At 39.6% G+C, this 22,569-nt stretch overlaps 1 long non-coding RNA gene across 1 annotated transcript in view; it reads left to right on the forward strand.

Moving 5' to 3' along the window:
* The first annotated feature begins 1,131 nt into the window (after positions 1-1,131).
* LOC128113756 (uncharacterized) overlaps positions 1,132-22,569 on the forward strand; it is a 39,060-nt gene continuing 17,622 nt past the window's right edge. Inside the window, exon 1 of the long non-coding RNA XR_008219629.1 lies at positions 1,132-4,732. This is a non-coding gene — a long non-coding RNA (uncharacterized LOC128113756). The remainder of the gene's footprint in view (positions 4,733-22,569) is intronic.

Genomic DNA, 22,569 nt, shown 5'->3' on the forward strand with positions numbered 1-22,569 from the left:
GAGTATCTCTGACATTTCTATCCTATGTGAGACCCCCTCAGAAGCCTTGTCAGTTCTCAGGATTCTCATAAGTCAGATGCAGATAATAATCCTGTGTCTCTGATCAACAGTCCCTCTGGCAATCCTGCTCTCCTCCTTTCCTTTTTACAGATGTTAATTTGCAGCTGGATCATTGTCCAAGAGAACCCAGCCTTTAACACGGAAATCAAGAGAGACAAGAAGCAATTAACCACAGAAACCAGTTAGAAATGGAGTTGAGGGAGATGAAGGAACCTCAGTAGATTCCATGTTCCAATTGGTCTTTGGTTGAGTGTTATGAAACCAGTCCAAATATATCACATCATAGGTGTCATGTTTTGAGGATGAAACAGTGGGTTTCATTTAAAGGTCCTGTGAGACATTGTCAGACAAACATTCATGATGTAGTTGTCTGGAGGAACATAGATAAGAGTTAGGCTAGAGAATAGACTTTACTGTCCATAAACTATAAGGATAGTAGCTAATGAATCAGCAGAGCACAAAAATAAGTAAAGCAATATAAGAAAATTAAGAGTAACTGATTTCTAGACAGCAGCCTCAATTTCTATGTTACTATGTACTGGTGGTGCTTCTCTCTTGGTAACAGTCTTTTGTTTGATGGAAGCATCCTTGTTGGATGGTAAGGACACCGAGAGAAGGATCTCATTTTTCTGCCTTTAAGCACATGAAGGGAAGGCTAAATAGAATAGGGTTGAGGGAAATCAAATGGACGGGGTTAGCATCTCAGTGCAGCTCGGGGCCTTAAGTTCTCTCTAAGTGGGACGGGGTTGCACTGAAGACTTTGGGGCCAGGCAGTCTTCATTCTGATACTTAGTTCATTGTAGATGGTGTAGGAGACAAGCTCCAACCTGTCGAAGGGAGGGGAGGAGTGAGGAATGAGGAAGTATTAGATAGAAATATAGATGGAGATGAGGGACAAGAAAGAAAGACACAGGATAGCTTTGGGAGCTGCCTCAACTTTATTCATGATGGGCTTTTTATCCATCAGCAAGGGGAGGAGCAAAAGACCGCCCCCTTTCAAGATGAAAGCACAACATACAACCAAGTGGAGACCCTTCAAAACACCTGGTAACCAGACCTTTGGCCAAATCATCCCATTGTGCAGCCCTTCTGGGTAAAACAAGCTCAGACCTTACTAGGGAGCCTCTGTGGGCCCCTACAAGATGGGTCTTGAATTTTTAAGTTAGATTTATTTATTTATTTATTTATTCATTTATTTATTGCTGTTTGTGCGCATATGTGAGAAAGAGAAAGAGAGGGTGGTCATGTGGCACACTATGTGTGTGGAAGTCAAAGGATGATTTTTAGGAGTCAGTTCTCTCCTTTCAACATGTGGGTTCCAAGGCTCACACACAGCTCATCAGTTTCGGTGGCAAGTACATTTACATAAAGTTATCAGACAATGACAAGATTGTATGTAAAGTTTCTTCTTATACTTTGCCCTGGCTCTTTAGAAAGCCTTCCTTTTCTATGAATGGGCCTTCCAGTTCAGAGCGATCAACACACAGTAGTCTCAAGTGACTCTCTCAGTGACTTTTAAGGATCCTCACAACCAGAAGGACCTCTCAGAGGATCAGCAACAGTGCCTAATACCAGCTTATGGATTCCTTATTATGTCTTTACACATGAATAAAACAAGTTAGACCTATTACACAGCTATTTCTTCCCATTGGTAACTGATCTTTAAGAAATCATGCAAATCCCAAACTTACCTTAGCAGCTGCCTTAGTGCAGCCATGCAACTATTCTGCACTCATCCAAAACACCTTTGCAATTCGAGAACTACACAAAGTCCAAAATTAGAATGTAGTCAGTCCGAAACATCCCTGACAAGTATTATGCCAGAGCAATTTGATGTCTAGACTTCTTGTTTCAGTCAGGAGATTAACTGGCTTATCTTAACCCCAAGGGCAGCCTTTGGCTCACATCCAAGTAGTCCGTAGTTCTCAGGTTGGCCCCTGGCAGATCAAGCCATCAGCCACTTGCCTAATCCCACCATCATACGCAGAATTACAGAACAGGACTTTTTCAGGCAATTTTAGATGTCATTGTGGTTTTTTTAATATATCATTTTAAAAGGCAAACAAACTAAATAGTGGTTAATTTTTTCAGAAAAAAATGGTATGCCTTGTAGAAACATCACATTGTTTTCTTTAAACTTATAATGAAAACTTGTATACATACAATAACTTTAGGAATCATGATTTACAAGACATTAACCTCTTTTTCAGCTGGTGCAATGTCTCAGCTAATAAAACATTTACTGCACAAAACTGTAGATCTTAGTTTGATCCCAGAAATCTTTGTGAAGGGAGAAGGACAGAGCAATTTACAAGGTTGTCTTCTCACTTCCACATGTGTGTGATGATCCTGTATCCACAGACACAGACACAGACACACACACCCACAGACACATCAACAACAGGAATTTAGAGCTAACCTATTCTGGAAAACCCAAATACTTTCCTGTTCCTGCATTAATAACTACACTCTTCTTCGACATCATTTTCCTTTCTTGAGTGGGCCAAAATGATTTCAGTGTCCTGCAAAAAGTTCAAACTATTAAGCCATAAGCTTCCATACTAGAGAACTATTATTTGGATCTGCTCAGGGAAATAAACTCTTTTACTATATATAGCTCTAGCTGGGCTCAACTTCAGTATCTTCTTGCCTCAGCTCTCTGGATGCTGGGATTATAGTGTGCGTCAACACCCATTTCTGTTCAGAACTTCTTTAGCCATTTTGAATAATTTCTCTGAACCAGCAAGCTTTAACTTTATCACCTCATAATGGCTGATTATGCACAAATCCACACTAATACATATTCTCAGAAGCAACCTTACTTACAACATCAGGATACGTTAATTAATATTTTTGGACCTGTAGAAATTGAGTTGAACTTTGGAAGTTCCTGACAGTGTTCCTGAGATCTGAAACTGGCCTGCTAGGAGGAACTCTGTCTCAGATAGCTGCAGGGAGCAGTCAGCTACAGTGAAGCACACCTGTAATCCCAGCCCTCAGGAGGCTGAGACAGGTGAATCACAGGCTGGAAGTCAGTCTGGGCTACGCAGTGCGAGCCTTTCTCAAGAACAAACAGAATTCTAAGTGCTTCGTTGGGTACAGTCTGTTCTCTGTAGGACACACAGTTCTCCTTCAGATTGCTAGCAGATCCCACCTGTGGGACAAGTATTGATCTGGACAACACTGAAGTAGATGTGTGTAAGAATTCACAAATAACTTACTTGAACACTCACTAAAGTATCTACTGTGCTTCATAGCTTTGTTCTTTCTTATAAGTAACATGTGTTATACACAGATATTGGCCATGCTGATACAACGGTGCACACACAACAGAGCAGGCTAAGCTCACATGTGCAACAGGTTACCTAAGTTTCGTATCTGAGATTATATGTAGTGAACTGGAGCTCATTTGTCAAGTTATTTCCCATGGCATAAGTGGACCGCAGTGAGAGCTTTGGTCTCTTAAACTTCTATAAAGCACTTCAAAATTCTGTGTACAAATCAAAGATCGTATTGAAGCCTCAGACATCATGTGGGACATAACAGCAAATCAGGCCTGAGAAATGTACCAGGTGTAGATGCTGAGCCCTCACATTTTTAGGGGTCCACATAATGCAAGGAAACAAGCACAGAAAGAAAGCTAAGCATAAACTCTGACTCGGTTGAACTTCTGTGAGCAACTAATCTACCCTGACTTATATTTCCTCTTTAGGAAAGGTGCAGCAGTTAGGATGTGCCAGCACTAAACTGCTCTCAGCACTCTCCCTCCAGTAATAAGTGTCCTGGTACCTTCAAAGCACGGGGAAGAGAACCTAGCCTAATGCAGAATTGGTCAAAGAGGGTGTCACAGAAAATATGAATGAATAAAAATGGACACCGGACATGCTCCATATTACCAGTGTTAATGATGTTAAATATTAACACTTTAAAACCAAGACAAAATGGTATTTCATTGTGCCAAACATCTACGTGTTTGAAAATGTCAATATATATATATGTATATATATACATATATATATATACAAGTATATATGTATATTCTGTTTCAAAATGTTGTATTTTCATGTACTCCACAGCTTAGGAGAGGCTCCAGAGAAATTACAATGCTACTTAGTGCCTGGAGAGGCTCAGACAGAAGTCCTGAGGCTGGCTGATGCAAAGCAGAGTAGTCTCTGGAAGTCCATGTATGTCCCAGTCATCTTGAAGCCTAGCCATTTGAAAAGATACTTGCTTAGCAAAGACTCGGGCCTGCCAATCTGCAGAGGATGGACAGGTGGTCATCCACGGGTTGGGGAATTTCACCTCCTCTTAAGAGAAGTGGCTCTCCAAGAAGTCATAAGGGTGGAGCCTGAGCCCAGCTCATAAAGACCCAGAAAGGCCTGCTTCTGGTTCTTCTCCAGGGCCAACATGGTTTCCATGGCATTCTAGATTTTACTGCAGCCATCTTGAGACAGCGTCTGCACATCCTGGGACAGTGCGTGGGGCTGTTTTTGTCTCTTCCGTACACACTGACTGCTCTCCCTCATGCTTCTTTTCAGCCAGCTCAGGGAGCAAGTGGCTTACTGCAGAGCTATGTGGCCCAGGAAAGATGGTATACGTAGGAGACCCACAGGGCACAATGACGAGGATGGTGAACGCAGACTCCACCTGGCTAGAGCATCTGACAAGCCTGGTAAGTCCCAGCAGGTTAACAACGTGGAGATAAAGGGCAAAAGATGTTGGCTGGTCCTGAAGTCTGAGACACAGCAGATAATCTTGGAGGCTGTGAGGAGACCGGAAAGCTGTTTAAAGTTTAAAAGGAGAGAGCCCTGCGGTATGTTCCACACAAACAGCGCTGAAGCAAAGGGGGTGGACTTAGGGGACCTCATGTGTGCTCCTCAGAGCTACTTTCAATAACTATGCAGCATTAGCTGATGTACGTGTTCTACAAAGCAAGCTGCTGGATCTAAAGAACAGTTCTCAATAAAGGTGCTATGATGATGATTAATTACAGTTAGTATGTTTCAATCCCCTCATCTGACAACTATTGAGTTAGTAGGTCAGTCACACTATTTTTTTAATGTTCATTAGTGTTCTCTCTAAAACCTGTGTTATTTATATCCCCAGTTTACAGAGAAAAAAATTCTGTAACTTGCTCAAAATCATTCAGGAAAAAATGAGAGACTCCATCTTAAATATGTTCCAATCTAAAGAATGGTATTGTCACTGTGATGTTCCTGATATTCTATATTACTAAATTCAAAAATTTATAAAATTGTAGAATATGGCTCCTACTCAAAACAGCAAGGAACTTATAATATACCCATCAGATTGTAATGGTACTTTATGGGACTTTCATTGGGACTAGCTATAGGGCTTTATGGACTCAAAAATTGGAACCTGACTGCTGCAATTAGTTGTTCAGAATAAAAGCCAGGCTTGAAAGTCCTTCTTTGCATTGAATTTCAAATGTTCCACTTTGAATGAAACAGATGTTGAACTTTAGATTAGTTCAATCTGTGCTAGATTTATCCTGTGCACACAGTAAGATAGCACTAACATGGGCACTTACGTTCCTTTCTCTTTAGGGACACCTTTCCCCAGACCAGATTCATCTGCAATTTAAACTAGGTCTTTTCAAAGAAATAGGAGATTTTAGTTAAAAGCAGAAGAATTAGTTCAGTGGGTCTGAGCAATGGTCCGTCCAATATTCTGTCTATTCTAGGAGCATAAAGGGGCATGTCATAAGAAATTCAAAAGATTAGGGGTGTACTGGAGACTTCATGACATTTCTTGTCATCTGTGAATTTAGATTAATCTTTCTTAAGGTCTGTATTTTAGGTTTTCATGATACAAAGTGCTAATAATACACCACACTTTGAATAAACTAACACAGGAAACACCTTGGATTTGTAGATTCAAGAGCTGTCATCACAAATATCTATAGTGTTATCTGAAATGGGTTTGGCTCCTTTTTTCTCCTTAGGTTGTGTCCAACCCGGGATCACCATAGAACTCTTATTATCTGTTTAAAACAATATTAGCAACTGGTTATTAAATATGTAAGCATCAAGCTAGTACTGTCTCTTGTTATAAAGATGACAGTTGAGTATAATTTTCTTTTTAAAATATATCACCTTTAAAGCCTGGTGGTAGCCTGCATTTGTAATTCTAGCACACAGGAAGCAGAGGCAGATGGATTGTTGTAAGTTCAAAGATAGCCTGGTGTACATAGTAAGTTTCAGGCTCGACAGGATTGTAAAGTGGTAATCTGTTTCAACTGAAAAAAAAATGAGAATAAAGCAAAAGAAGTTTAGGACATTGGAAGGTACTGGGTATGCTTTGGGCAGAGTGCAATATTCTCAAAATGATAAAATATAATCTGAAGGAACATAGTTGCTGGGACTTGTATGCAGCCTAAGAAAGTGTTCTGATTGCATAAATGTGTTATATCACCTGAGCTAATTGTGGATTCCAAATCACAATTTCTGTCTGTTTTATGACCTTTACACCAAAACACACACCTTTAAATCAATGTGGAAAATTGGAATATATCACTAGGAACAACGAACATCTTCTGAAAATACTTTAAGCTCCTGGCTGGAGAAGAGATGCTTCTTCTCCTCTTTATGCATCTCAGATGTACCTGGCTCAAGGTCTAAGAGGCTCAGCCTTTTCCTGAAAAGGCTGGATAAGAAGGGTTATTTTGTTTGTTTGTTTTGGAGGGATTATAGAAAGAAATTTTGTTTTGTTTTGTTTTTAAAAGTCTACAGTAGCAAGAAAGCATTTAAGTGCATTGTTCATTTTAATCTCCCTGAGAACATCAATAGTTTTTTTGTTTTTGTTTTTGTTTGTTTGTTTGTTTGGTTGGTTGGTTGGCTTTTTTGAGACAGGGTATCTCTGTGTAGTTTTGGTGCCTGTCCTGGATCTCCCTCTGTAAACCAGGCTGGCCGCGAACTCACAGAGATCTGCCTGGCTCTGCCTCCCGAGTGCTGGGATTAAAGGCGTGCACCACTGCTGCCTGGAATCAACCAATAGATTTTTAAGTGCAATACTGACATTTAGTGAAAGTTTAAAAAGTTTGGCAGTGAATCTTTGACAAGAGCTAATCTATTTTCACACTGTCATTTTATTACACCCATTCTTTATGGCTCATAACTGAAATATATAAACAATATTCTAAAAACATTTGAACAACTCTGTAAAGAGTTTGTGAGTGTAGACAAGCAAAACTTACTAGTAGCGAGTGGAGGGATTTGATGGAGACTTCCAATTTAGACTCTCTCTCCAAACAATGTCTGACTGTGGGTCTCTGCATCTGCTCCTGTCTGCTGCCAGAAGAAGTGTTTCTGGTGATAACTAGATAAGGCACTGCTCTTTGAGTACAGCAGTGCACCATTAGGAGTTATTTTACAGATTTTTTAAACCACAGGTCTCTGGGTGACCTAGTCGCTGGCCCTTGCTTACCCAAGCAGTGACAGGTATGGGTTCCTTCTTGTGGAAGCCATACATTGGTTGGCTACTCCCACAAGTTTTGTGACACCATTACCCCAGAATATTTTGAAGGCAAGACAGATTGTAGGTCAAAGGTTTTGTAAATGGGTTGGGGTTCACATTTGTCTTTTGGTAGCTTGCAGAGCACCTTCCCACACCAAAAAAACTAGAACATAGGGGTAAAGGCTTTATGTTGGCACCAGATCGACTTCTCCATGTTCAATGAGTTGTATGGATATTGTCCTCAGCAATGGAGTCCTGCTGTCAGTTTGTGGAGAGCAACCATTTGTCTTAGCATAAGCCTGGGTTGTTCGGTGATTTCCACGGGACTCACCTTAGCCAACAACTCAATTGAATGCAATCCAGTCCCGCCACTGGAAGACTCACTTGACTACAAGAAATGGTCTGTTGAGACCGTGCATCCCTCATTACTAGAAGTCATTATTATAATCACCTTCACAGATCCCAGGAAGTTTCCTCTGCACTAGGTTTCCACACCACCCCTAAATGCCCTGCCCCCAATAATAGCCATCTCGCCTCGGATTATTTACCTCATCACTTCTCCCCACCACATACCTGATTCCTCATGCTCCCATTCCACCCTGCCCCCATTCCTCCCATAAAATGTATTCTATTTCTTCCTTCCCAGGGAGATCCATGTGTCTGCCCTAGATCCCTACTCTTCACCTAACAACTCTAGGTCTACAGATTGCAGCATAGTTATCATTTACTTAACAGCTAAAATCCACTTATAACTGAATATACATACTGTATTTGTCCTTCTGGGTCTGGGTTACCTCACTCAGGATGATTTTTTTCTAGTTCCATCCATTATCCTGAAAATTCCAGGATGCTACTTTAAAAAAAAAAAAAAAACAAAAAACAAAAAAACTGAGTAATACTCCATGTGTAAATGTACCACATTTTCTTTACCCATTCTTCTGTTGAGGACATCTGGGTTGTTTCCAGTTTCTGGCTATTATGAATAGAGCAGTAATGAACATGGCTGAGTAGTGTCCTTATGATAGGATGGAGCATCTTTTGGTTATATGCACAAGAGAGTTATAGCTAAGTTTTGACGTAGATTGAGCCCCAACTTTCTGAGGAACTATCATACTGATTTCCATAGTGACTGTACCATTTTGTCCTCCCACCATTAAAAGAGGAGTGTTCCCCTTCTGGCTTCTTTATAAAAAAAAAAAATCAGGTATCCATAGGTGTATGGATTTATATTTAGGTCTTCAATTCAATTGCATTGATCAATGTGTCTGTTTTTATGTCAATACCATGCAGTTTTTATTACTATAGCTCTGAAGTACAGCTTGAAATCAGGGGTGGTGATACCTCCAGAAGTTCTTTTATTATTCAGGATTATTTTAGTTATCCTGGGGTTTTTTGTCAAGTTGAGAATTGTTCTTTCAAGATCTGTAAAGAATTGTGTTGGAATTTTTGATGGGGATTTTGTTGAATCGGTAGATTGCTTTTGGTAAGATGGTCATTTCTACTATCTTAACCCTACTAATCCATAAACATGGAAGAACTGTCCATCTTCTGATATTTTCTTTAATTTCTTTCCTCAAAGACTTGAAGTTTTTGTCACACAAGTCTTTCACTTGCTTGGTTAGAGTTACCCAAAGATATTTTATATTATTTTAGGCTATTGTGAAAGGTTTTGTTTCCCTGATTTCTTTCTCATTTGTCATTTTGTGTTTAGGAGGACTACTGAATTTTTGAGTTAGCCTTGTATCCAGCCACTTTGCTGAAAGTGTTTATCAGCTGTAGGAGTTCCCTCATGGAATGTTTAGGGTCACTTATGTATATACTATCATATCATCTACTAATAATAATATTTTGACTTCTTCCTTTTCAGTTTGTATCCCCTTGATCTCCTTCAGTTGGTTTATTGCTGTAGCTAAAATTTCAAGTACTATATTGAACAGATATGGAGAGAATGGACAGCCTTGTCTTGTTTCTGATTTTAGTGGGAATGCTTTGAAGTTCTTTCCATTTGAGTTGATGTTGTCTATAGGCTTGCTGTAAATTGCCTTTATTACATTTAGGTATGTCTCTTGTATCCCTAATCTCTCCAGGACTTTTATGATGGAGTGTTGGATTTTGTCAAAGGCCTCCTCTGCATCTAATGAGATGAACATGTGGTTTTTTTCTTTAGATTGTTTATATGGTGGATTACATTGACAGATTATCATATGTTGAACCATCCTGCATCTCTAGGATGGCACCTACTTGATTGTCATAGAAGATCTTTTTGATGTGTTCTTGGATTTGGTTTGCAATTATTTTACTGAGTATTTTTGCATATATGTTTGTAAGGGAAATAGGTCTATAGTTTTCTTTATTTATTGAGTCTTTATGTGGTTTGAGTATCTGGGTAACTATTGCTGTGGAATAATCCCTTTGTAAACTGTGAAGATTTGTCACTTGGGTTGATTTAATAAAAAGCTGACTGGCCAGTAGCTAGACAGGAAGTATAGGCAGGATAGCCAGACATAGAGGAGACTGGGAAGAAAAAGGGCAGAGTCAGAGGAGTCACCAACCAGATAGAAAGGAAGCAGGACGTGCAGGAGAGGTAAAGGTCATGAGCACCAGAGCAGTACATAGATTAATAGAACTGGGTTAATTTATGTTGTAAGAGCTAGTTAGTAATTAGCCTGAGCTATCGGCCGAGCAATTATAATGAACATTAAGTCTCCAGGTCGGTGTCAGTTATTTGGGAACTGGTTAGGAGGAAAGAAAAGTCTGACTACAAATGATGTTCCAACATGGGAACCAAATTTCCACATAAGGCCTGAGAAAGCTAAAAATGAAACAGCAAACTAAGAATACCCGCCTTGCTTGGGCACCAGCGTCCCAGCTTGGGGATTAAACATAGGTTCCTGGTTAATAAATACATCTTTTCGCCAGGCCTGCAGGGGTAGGAGGTAGAGCTCATCTCTTATGGACCAAGGAGTGGGGGTGGAGCCAGCCACCAAAGCTGCAGCTTTGGCCCTAGTCATGCCACTTAGCAGTTTCAAGGCTCATGTGGTCAAAAAAGGATAGAGGTACACAGGAAAGACAGAAAAAAAAACCCTCTAAACAGATTATAGTGTGTTTGAAAATATACATAGGCTTGGGAGAGGAAAGAGACAGAGTAGAGGCAGGCAGTCATAGATTTTAAAAAAATTAAAATAACAAAGTCCTTAAAAAAGGAATAGAGTAGCCGGGTGGTGGTGGCGCACACCTTTAATCCCAGCATTTGGGAGGCAGAGCCTGGTGGATCTCTGTGAGCTCAAGGCCAGCCTGGGCTACAGAGTTTGTTCCAGGAAAGGCGCAAAGCTACACAGAGAAACCCTGTCTCGAAAAACAAAAACAAAAAAAACAAACAAACAAAAAAAGGGAATAGAATAATAAAAAGTATAATAAGCCATGTAAAAATGGAAAATAAACAGAGAGTCTGGAACCTGTATGTTATTGTGTTGTCTTTAATTTTCTGATTGCTAAGGAAGGAACAGCAGCTGATAAAACACATTGGATTATGAAAGCCAACCTATAAATTTTAAAAATATCTTGACTTCAAAATTTAAGTCAAAACATAAGTTGCTTTGGGGAAGAGGCTATGCTTTTATTTCCACAGGAAATGAAGAGCTGTGGATTCATTCCGGGTTAAAGATGATCAGGTTTGATCAAGGAAGATCCCCTGAAATCCTGGTTACAGACAAAAAGGGAAAACAAAACAAAAACAAAACAAAAAAATACTCTAGACCTACAAGACACGTAACATTTATTTTACCTGCTCAGACATAAAACAAAAGATCTTCTGTAACTGACTTGTGCACACCACATATTCCATACTTTTTTTAAAGGTAATGTATGTTACCTTTAAAAGTTTATGTATTTTCAGAACAAAAGGACCAAACACCTGTAGTGGTATTCGCTCTGCCCATGACCTTGGGGTCATGAGATTTCCTTCTTCCTTTTATTTAATTTTCCCCCCTGTTGTGAATCCAGACAACCTGGGAATTGAACCTGGGTCCTCTAGAACATCAGTCAGTACTCTTAACCACTGAGCCTGGGTTCAATTCCCAGGCCATTCGGTGTCCAATTATGCCAGAATTTTAAAAAAGGAAGCAAGGACCCATGTGACTCCTCTCCCTTTCCTTTTAAGAGGTCATGTACAATGGCAGGAAGCACCGCCTCCTTTGGGCCCTGTGGCCCAAGGTCATGGGTGAAGCAAATACCACTACAAACACAAATGTAAATGGATGGCTCAGGTGATCCAGCATTTCAAAATGCCTGTTACAGTCTCCTCAAAATTCTGCATCTAAAACTTGGGTACAGCCCAACCTTCAGACAGTCCTTGATATAGGGGAGTGTGGATTGAAAAATAATAGATATGAAAAATAGAGATGTAGACATAAAAAGAAAAGACAGAGACACAGAATAGGTTCTGGATGGTTCTGAGTCAATTCCACAGTCACCTCAAATTTATTCCTCATGGGTTTTTTACACACCAGCAAGGGGAAAGGCAAAAGACCTCCTCCTCTCAAGGACACCATGGTTCAAGGTACAAAGTACAGACAAGTGTAAACATTTTCTTAATTCTCAAAACATCTAGTAGCCATGCCTTACGGCAAAGCATCCTGTAATTAGGTCTTGAGGTATAAGACACCTGGTAACCACTCCTTTGGCCAAAACATCCTATTATGCAGCCTTGCTGGGCAAAACAAAAACAGACTCTCTGACCCTGAGTCAAGATAGAAGAAGACCACACTGTGGAGTCTCTGTGGGCCCCCACACAAAACAACTTCAAAGCTGCTGCCTGAGATGGCCCAACCTCATGGACTACTCCATCCAGCACTTCATTATTATCTCCATTTTCTCAGGGTTCCCCCAAAGGTACCAGCACCCCCAGACAATAGGAAATAGTCTAGAGAATGACACCCACATTCCCAAAATATTGGTTATGGATGTTTGTTATCATTTAAGGGGGGGCGGGTTACAAGTTGTTATTGGTAATGGTCAGAAAAAAAAAGCTGAACAAAGGAGCTTAGATTCAGAGATCTCATTTTGAAAAGAAAAAAAAAGAAATTATTGAATCTACTTTTAAACCAAAAAAGTAACTATTAGTCTTAAATATTTTGCGTTGGTATGGATTTTTGTATACTGACTCAAATTTGAGGTTATTTTTGTTATACTATATATGTTTCTACTCTTGTTTAAGATATTTTTGTATATTGATACAAATTTAAGGTTAATTTTGTTAGAACATTCTGTACATACATTTCTACTCTTGTTTAAGGTATTATACCTATGCAGCTCATTTAACAATGTAATATAAATTTCTAGTTCTTGAAAGTTATTATTACCAATTTTTTAGGATAATAAAGAAATGCTGCTTAGTAGTTAGTCACTTATTACATTCAAACGTGTAGTCATGTTAGCTGTTTTCAAAGTCCTACACAGATATATTTAGATAGATAGGTGGTCTTCAAATACTTCAAGGACCTACAGAACATGGCATTTAATATGTTTAGTAACCTAAGGCTTTTCATGACAGTGAGACACGTCTGCTCCTGACAGCATTAATCTACTTCAAAAGAAAATAATGGGCATCGTAGAACCTTCATAGGGAGTTTTCTTTTTTTTATGACAAAAACTAGCCATTTTGGGGGGAAAATAACTACCCTTGCCTCAATTGCTGACAGTTTACTGTCCAAACTGCACCAGCAGGACACAGAAAAAAAACAACTGGCAATCTTTGCCAAGACAAGGTAGGACAGTCCTTCAAAATCCCCTGCTTCTCAAAAATGTCTGTTAGATGTCCTGGGCTTGTAGGCCAAAGATGGATCCCCCAATGTTGCAGAAGAATTTTGAGTGACTGTCCAGGCAACTGGATATCCCTGTCATTAGGTAACACTTCACCCTTCTGGAGTCTTTGTTGGAGTTAAAGACTAAATAATTAAACTTAAAGTTTTCCTTTGTTTTGATAAAAGGTAAGTTAGGTATAAAACTTTAGACTCACAAAGATAAAATAGATAATAGAATATTTTCTCTAAATTTGCCAAATACAAATAGACTAGCTATTGTAACTGTATTTCTTACTTGATAACTGTTTTTGTTACATACAGTTTTACTATGTTAAAATCAAAACCTTCCATTTTAATTAGACAAAAAGAGACAAAGACTGTGCAATAATCCTTTTGTACACTGTGAAGATGTGTCACTTGGATTGGTTTAATAAAAAGCTGACTGGCCAGTAGCTAGACAGAAAGTATAGGTGGCGGGACAGCCAGACACAGAGGAGGCAGGGAAGAAGAAGAGCATAGTCAGAGGAGTCACCAGCCAGACAGAAAGGAAGCAGGACACACAGGAGGGGCAAAGGCCACAAGTCTAGAGGCAGTACATAGATTAATAGAAGTGGGTTAATTCAAGTTGTAAGAGCTAGTTAGTAATTAGCCTGAGCTATCAGCTGAGCAATTATAATTAATATTAGGTCTCCATGTTGGTTATTTGGGAACTGGCGGGCAGGAAAAAAAAAAGCCTGACTATAACTGTGGCTGCTTAAAATTAATTTGGCGCCGGGCGGTGGTGGTGCACGCCTTTAATCCCAGCACTCGGGAGGCAGAGCCAGGCAGATCTCTGTGAGTTCGAGGCCAGCCTGGGCTACCAAGTGAGTCCCAGGAAAGGCGCAAAGCTACACAGAGAAACCCTGTCTCGAAAAACCAAAAAAAAAAAAATTAATTTGGCAAAAAAAGAAATTAATTTGGCAATGTTTTTTTTTTCTGTTTCTATTTTGTGGAATAATTTAAAGAGTATTGGTGTTAATTCTTCTTTGAAAGTTTGGTTGAATTATATGCTAAAATCATCTGACCTTGGGCTTTTTTTAGTTGGTAGATTTTTAATTAGTGCTTCTATTTCATTATGTGTTATAGGTATGCTTAAATTACTTATTTTAACTTTGCTAAGTGGTATTTATCAAGAAAATTATCAATTGCTCCCAATTTGGTGGCATAGGAGTTTTTTAAGTATGTCCTTATGATTCTCTGGATTTTCTTAGTGTCGTTTATTTATGATTTTGTTAGATATTCTCTCTCAGCCTTTCAGTTATTTTGCACAATGGTGTGTCTATCTTGTTGAATTTCTAAAAGAACCAACTCTTTGTTTCATTGATTCTTTGTGTTGTTCTCTTTGTTTCTATTTTATTGATTTCAGCCCTAAGTTTGACTATTTCTTGCTGTTTACTCTTTTTGGGTGTGTTTGCTTCTTTTTGTTCTAGAGCTTTCAGGTGTGCTGCTAAGTTGTTAGTATAAGGTCTCTCCAATTTTTTTTATGTAGGCACTTAGTGCTGTGAACTTTCTGCTTAGCACCGCTTTCATTGTGTCCCATAAGCTTGGGTATGCTGTATATTCATTTTCATTGAATTCTAGGAAGTCTTTAGTGTCTTCATTTATTTCTGTCTTCACCCATTTTTCTTTTTTTTTTAATTTTTATTTTTATTTTGCAATACAATTCAGTTCTACATATCAGCCACGGATTCCCTTGTTCTCCCCCCTCCCGCCCCCCTCACCTTCCCCCCAGCCCACCCCCCATTCCCATCTCCTCCAGGGCAAAGCCTTCTCCACAGACTGAGATCAACCTGGTAGACTCAGTCCAGGTAGGTCCAGTCCCCTCCTCCCAGGCCGAGCCAAGCGATCCTGCATAGGCCCCAGGTTTCAAACAGCCAACTCATGCACTGAGCACAGGACCCGGTCCCACTGCCTGGATGCCTCCCAAACAGATCAGGCCAATCAATTGTCTCACCCACTCAGAGGGCCTGATCCAGTTGGTGATCCCTCAGCCATTGGTTCATAGTTCATGTGTTTCCATTCGTTTGGCTATTTGTCCCTATGCTTTATCCAACCTTGGTCTCAACAATTCTCGCTCATAGAAACCCTCCTCATTCTCGCTAATTGGGCTCCCAGAGATCCACCCGGGGCCTAGCCATGGATCTCTGCATCCAGATCCCTCAGTAGTTGGATGAGGTTTCTAGCACGACAATTAGGGTGTTTGGCCATCCCATCACCAGAGTAGGTCAGTTTGGGCTGTCTCTCGACCATTGCCAGCAGTCTGTTGTGGGGGTATCTTTGTGGATTTCTGTGGGCCTCTCTAGCACTTTGCTTCTTCCTATTCTCATGTGGTCTTCATTTATCATGGTCTCCTATTCCTTGTTCTCCCTCTCTGTTGTTGATCCAGCTGGGATCTCCCGCTCTCCCAAGCTCTCTTTCCCTCGACCCTCGCCCTTCACTACCCCCACTCATGTCCAGGCTGTTCATGTAGGTCTCATTCCATTTCTCTGTCATTGGGCGATCCCCGTGTCTTTCTTGGGGTCCTGTTTTCCAGGTAGCCTCCCTGGTGATGTGAGTAGCAGTCCAGTCATCCTTGTTCCACATCTAGTATCCTGCTATGAGTGAGTACATACCATGTTTGTCTTTCTGAGTCTGGGTTACCTCACTCAGAATGATTTTTTCTAGATCCATCCATTTGTCTGCAAACCTCATGATGTCATTGTTTTTCTCTGCTGAGTAGTATTCCATTGTGTATATGTACCACATTTTGTTTATCCATTCTTCAGTTGAAGGACATCAATCAGTACATAGTTGTTCAGTTTTTATGAGTTTGTAAGCTTTCTGTTGTTATTGTTGATATCCAGTTTAATTCATGGTGGTCTGATAGGATGCAGTCAGTTATTTAAATTTGCTTGTATCTATTGAGACTTGTTTTGTGTCCAAGAATGTGGTCAATTTTGGAGAATGTTCCATGAGGTACTGAGAAAAAAGGATATTCCTTTGTGTTTGAGTGGAATCTGTAAATATGTTCGGTTCATTTGGTTTATAACATTTGTTAGCTCCAGTATTTCTGTGTATAGTTTTTGTATGGATGGCCTGTCCATTGATAAGAGTGGGATATTGAATTCTCCCACTTTCAGTGTGTGTGGGGGGTTGGGGGGAAGCAATATGTGGTTTAAGCTGTATTAGCCCTTCTTCTACAAACTTGGGTGTCCTTGGGTTTAGGGCAGAGATGTTAAAAACTGAAATGTCCTCTTGGTGGAGTTTTCCTTTGCTGAGTAGGTAGTGTCCTTCCTCATCTCTTTTGATTAGTTTTGGTTTGAAGTTTATTTGGTTAGATAATAAAATGGGTCCCCTGCATGCTTCTTAGGCCCATTTGCTTGGAATATCTTTTTCCAACCCTTTACCCTGAGGCAATGTCTGTCCTTGAGGTTAACGTGTTTCTTGTATGCAACAGAAGGATAGATCTTGTTTTTGCATCCAATTGTTAGACTGTCTTTTGGGGGGGAATTGAGGCCATTGATATTAAGAGATATCAATGACCAATGATTGTTGATTCATGCTATTTTGTTGTCGTTGGTGGTGGTGGTGGTGCTGGTGCTGGTGCTGGTGGTGCTAGTGTGTGGTGTGTGTGTGTGTGTGTGTGTGTGTGTGTGTGTGTGTGTGTGTGTGCTGCCTTATATTTGTTTTTTTCTGGTATGAGATTATTATTTCCTGTGTTTTCATGTGTGTAGTTAACCTCCTTAGGTTGGATTTTTCTTTCTAGCACCTTCTCTAGGGCTGTATTTTTAGATGGATATTGTTTAAATTTGATTTTACCATGGAATATCTTGCTTTCTCCATCTATGGTGATTAAAAGTTTTGCTGGGTATAGTAGTCTAGTCTCTTAGAGTCTTTAGCACATCTGTTCAGGTCCTTCTGGCTTTCAGAGTCTCCCTTGAGATACTGGGTGTAATTCTAATAGGTCTGCCTTTATGTTACTTTTCTTTTTCCCTTGAAGCTTTTCATTTTCTTTCTTTGCTCTGTGTGTTTAGTGTTTTCATTATTATGTGGTGAGGGGACTTTCTTTTCTGGTCCAATCTATTTGATGTTCTGTGTGCTTCTTGTATCTTTATAAGTATCTCCTTTAGGTTAGGAAAATTTTCGTCTTTGATTTTGTTGGAAACATTTTCTCAGCCTTTGAGCTGGGTTTCTTCTCCTTCCTCTATATCTGTTATTCTCCTGTTTGGTCTTTTCATTGTGTCTCAGATTTTCTAGATATTTTCTGTCAGGACTTTTTTGAATTTGACATTTTCTTTGACTAATACATCCATTTATTCTATTGTATCTTCAACACCTCAGATTCTCTCATCCATCCCTTATATTGTGTTGGTGAATCTTGCCACTATAATTTCCATTTGAATTCCTAAATTTTTCATTTCCAGAATTCTCTCAATTTGTGTATTCTTTATTGACTCTATTTCCATTTTAGGTCTTGAACAGTTTATTTGTTTCCTTCAACTATTTGTTTGTGTCTCCTTTGATTTTTCAAGGGTTTTACTCATTTCCTCCAATTTTTTGTTAGTATTTTCCTGGATTTCTTGAAGGGATTTATTCATTTCTTCTTTAAGGACCTCTATAATCTTCATAGAACTGGTTTTATGGTTTTTTTCTTGTGCTTCAGCTATGTTGGAATAGTCAGGGCCTGCTGTGGCAGGACAGCTGGGCTCTAGTGGAGACTTACTGCCCTGGCTTTTATTGATTATATTTTTACACTGGTGTCTAGGCGTCTGGGCTTGGGATGATTATATGTTTAGGTAATAATATCTGTATTCACCTTTGTTGGGTGGGTGTTTTGTTCCTTGGTTTCTGTTTCCTCTCTGGATTTTCAGAGAGTGTGATGTCTGTGTGTTGCCTGTTTTCCTGGCCTGCTCAGCTGGTGTGTAAACAAGGAATGCCTGCTAATGTTGGAGGCTGAGATACTGGGATGAGTCTGGAGAAATGAGGCTGGAGGAAAATGTCTTTTTTGATCCATTTGAGATGGCGTCTGAGATGGAAGGGAGACCACAGTAGATTTCCAGCTACAGAGCTAGGAATGAGACTGGGGGGATTGGATCTCAGGAGCAGTAGGAGGTGTGTGTCTGCCTTCAGCCTACTTGTTGCCCTGGGAGGAGTGACCCTTGGGTTTGCAGGGAGTGCCTATTGGAGGTGGGGTCTGGAACAAAGCAAAAAGTAGAAGGGGAAGATCTGTGAGATCCACAGAGGGAGATGGGAGCAGCGGTACAGGAAAGACTGCCACGAGTGTTCAGCAGAGCTGGGGATGAGACTGGGAGATTTGGTCTAGGGGAACAGAGATAGAGAAAGTCTGTGGGCAACCTGCTTCGTTCTCCGGCAGGTGTGGCCTGTAGTTTAGCAGGGAACGCCTGCTGGGGATGAGGGCTGTGAAACAGATATGTGTCAGGAGAGGGAAGTTAGGAGACTGTGGGATCCACATAAGATGTGAGCCGTGGGGGGTAAGGGCGGTGGAGGCTGCAGCCGGTGTTCTGTTGCAGCAGTAGGGACTAGACTGAGGCGTTGGGTCAAAGGGAACAGAGAGAGAGAGAGGAGATTGTCTCCCTCTGGGGTGTCTTTTACAAAGGCAATAATCCCATTTGTGGGAGCTCTGCCCTTATGATCCAACCACGTTCCAAAATCCCCCATAGGGTGAGGGACATAAACATTCAATCCATTTCAATTGATAGATGTGGATACACACACACACACACACACACACACACACACACACACACACACACACACCAAATGTGGTCCTTCAAATTTCACAGCCATCTCAAATGCAAAATATATTTATTTCATCCTAAAAGCATTATATATATATATATATATATATATATATATATATATACATATATATATATATAGAGAGAGAAAGATGAAGAAACAGATAAATAAAGAATAGATAAACAAATTGAACAATCTATCCATGGGGGGTGAATATCTTATTGTTTTCTTTCTTTAAATTGCTGTTTTAAGATATGAGAGGTGCTAAAAGAAGTAAGCAATTTTTTAATTGCTTTATAAACATAGTTCAGAGAGCTATAAGTGTATAAAAGTTCCCTGGTAAAACACTGTGTGTGCCCATAACTTTTAGATGGATGTATATTGTACGTGTAGTTGCTCATCGATACACAGGAAACATTTGTAATTTCACTGCCAATCAGATAATTGTAGGTCAAGTTCTTGAGGTTCAAGATGATTGCTGTGACATCAAGTGACCAACTGAAATGAAAGTTAATTGACAGGTGCTTCCTTGATATTATTGGTATTCTCCTACCTTTGGTCATTTACACAACTGTTCCTAGGCCTGATTATCAATTCCAATGATATCCCCAGACTACTACCCAGAATGCGGCATCCTCTTCCCCTCCATGATGAAATACCATTTCTGTGCTTCACCTGCCATAAACTTCCTTCAATACATTTTTCCCACAAAGATTTGGTTATGTTAAGAGCCCTTCATTTCTTCTTCTGCCAGCTCAGTTAGACAATATAACGCACCAAGAAAATTATAAATTTTGTTTCTAAATGTCCATGTCTGTTTAGATAATTATTTATTACATTTTTTGTATTAATAATTTATAAAGTTGACTCCTTGATTTGGTAGAGACCAGCAGAGTATTCCTGCAACACATCTCCTTTCTGAGCATGAAGCTGGATTTCATTTCTAATGTCTGGAACTTAGATGTGATCAGATCACGTCTCAAGGAGTCCTAGCAAGTGGAAAGGGTGTGGAAGTGTGAGTTCCGACTGTGGTTCAGATAAACCTCTTTGGTAGCGTTTTCCGTATTATTTCATTGTGATAGATTTGTATAGACTGTATAGCTACAGTTAGCACTTGCTGAGGATAGACTGATGTCGCTGGCATTCTGCTAGACCCTGAACATACTCTAACATGTTTAATTCACTCGCCAGCCACTTACCTAAAATAATCTGTGTCCATCAAGATAAGAAGAATAAATCTATAGTAAGTTGCCCAAAGTCACACACAAATAGCTACCAACCTGTATTCTTCTTGTTGCACCCCATTCACTTTTCCCATCTTCCCCCAAAAGATCCTTTCCCTCTTTAATTTAATGTCCAAATCACACCATTTTGTCCTTAAAGTAAAAAGAGATACCTAAACATTTCACTTGCATCATATCCCTTCCATGAGGAAAAAAAAAAGCAAATAACTGAAATATTTTAAATGTACTTTTTACATGTATGCTTCATTTTCCATTGGGCAAAGCATACATGAGAAATAGTTATTAAGAGAAAGATATCTCAGATGATACCAACATCATTATCCCCCTATTTTACATTCAATAAGACAAACTGTCCACCCCTCTCATCCAGTCAGGAAGAAAAGGACCCTCCTAGATGCTCTCCCAGAACCTCAAAATCATTGTTAATCACAAAGCCTTTAAAGGTATGCAGTTCCTTAAATCTCCACCAAATGATCAGTGTGTGACCACTGGTTTACCACAAGTATAAGGAAAAAGTGTCCTCACTGAATATGTCCTGAAGTTTCAACTCAATAATATGCACGTGCCCAAGGCATGGTCATATAACTAGTTATATAGCTCAACTATCCTAAAAGACAGAACCAGTCAGACACTCCCCAATAAACACTGTCCCCTCAAAAATATCTGTGAGTCCAACAAAACACCCAAAGAGCTCCACTGTGTCATCAATGAAGAAGTCACCTGGGCTGCTGCCTAGTGCAATGTATATGCTTTCTTTTCCTCAAGTACTTCCTCTTCTAAATAAATCTTTCATATTCAGCCTTCTGTGAACTTCCATAAATTATTTTATGAAGGAAAACAAGGACCTGGACCAAATGGGTCAGACCTTCCCAGTAGACCTCTCCATCCAACATATGTGATGCTAAAATAACCTGCAATAGACTGAATGCCTTAAATAATAGACATCTACTTCCCACAGTTGTAGAAGCTGGAAGACCGAGCTCAAGATCCTTGCAGATCCATCATCTGGCCAAATGCCAGGTCCAGGGGTGCAAATAGCAATCTCTAGTTTTCTCACGTGAAAAAGCAGAGAGGAGAAGTAGGTTTCCCCTTTGTTATTATGAGGACATTAAAGGATTAATGAGAAATATTGATGAGAGCTCCAACCTTGTGACCTAATTACCTCTCAAGGTCCCATTGACTACTAGCATGGTATTAGTCATTAGTCTTTTGATTATGAATTTGATAGACCATGCACATTAAGTCCATAAAATTCTATCCTGTGGTCCCTCAAAATTCACATCCATCTCAAATATAAAATATATTTATTTTATCCTAAGAGCACCAAAAGTCTTTATTCTATAGTTCTGTTATAAAACAAACAAAAGTAACTGCTGAGTTGATACTTCTAATATTATGCCTTCCTGATAAGTCACAAAAATCTAGTCTTGTCTCTACAGCAGTGGTTCTCAACCTTCCTAATGCTGTGACTTTTTAGTACAGTTCTTTATGTTGTGGTTTCCCCCAACCATAACATTATTTCATTGCTGCTTCATTACTGTAATTTTGCTACTGTTATGAATCATAGTGTAAATATCTGATATGCAAGATATCTGCTATGCAGCCCCCTGACCCACAGGTTGAGAACCACTGCTCTATAAAGAAGCATATTTCTCCTGAAAAGATTTAACATGTTTTGCTGTGTAAGAGAAGTTTAAAATATGTCTTTAAATTGTGTTCCATAGCTGAGCAAGTGTCCTTCTGGTAGGATGGAGCATCCTTTGGGTATATGCCCAGGAATGGTAGATCTGAGTCTTGAGGTAGATCAATTCCCAATTCTCTGAGAAACTGCCATATTGATTTCCATAATGACTATATAAGCTTGCATTCCCATTGACAATGGAGGAGTGTTCCCCTTGCTCCACATCCTCATCAGCATGAGCTGTCACTTGTGTTATTGATCTTAGCCATTCTGACAGATGTAAGATGGAATCTCAGAGTCATTTTGATTTGCGTTTCCCTGATAGCTAAGGATGTTGAACATTTCTTTAAATGTTTTTTGGCCATTTGAGATTCCTCTGTTGAGAATTCCCTGTTTAGGCCTGTCCCCATTTTCTAATTGGATTATTTATCTTTTTTTATATCTATTGTGGGGTTTTTTTGGTTCTTTATATATTTTTGGTATTATCCCTCTGTCAGATGTGGAACTGGTGAAAATCTTTTCCCATTCT

This window comes from Peromyscus californicus, unplaced genomic scaffold, assembly GCF_007827085.1.
Source record: "Peromyscus californicus insignis strain IS unplaced genomic scaffold, ASM782708v3 Scaffold_18__1_contigs__length_77618521, whole genome shotgun sequence".
In the NCBI taxonomy this organism is placed as follows: Eukaryota; Metazoa; Chordata; class Mammalia; order Rodentia; family Cricetidae; genus Peromyscus; species Peromyscus californicus.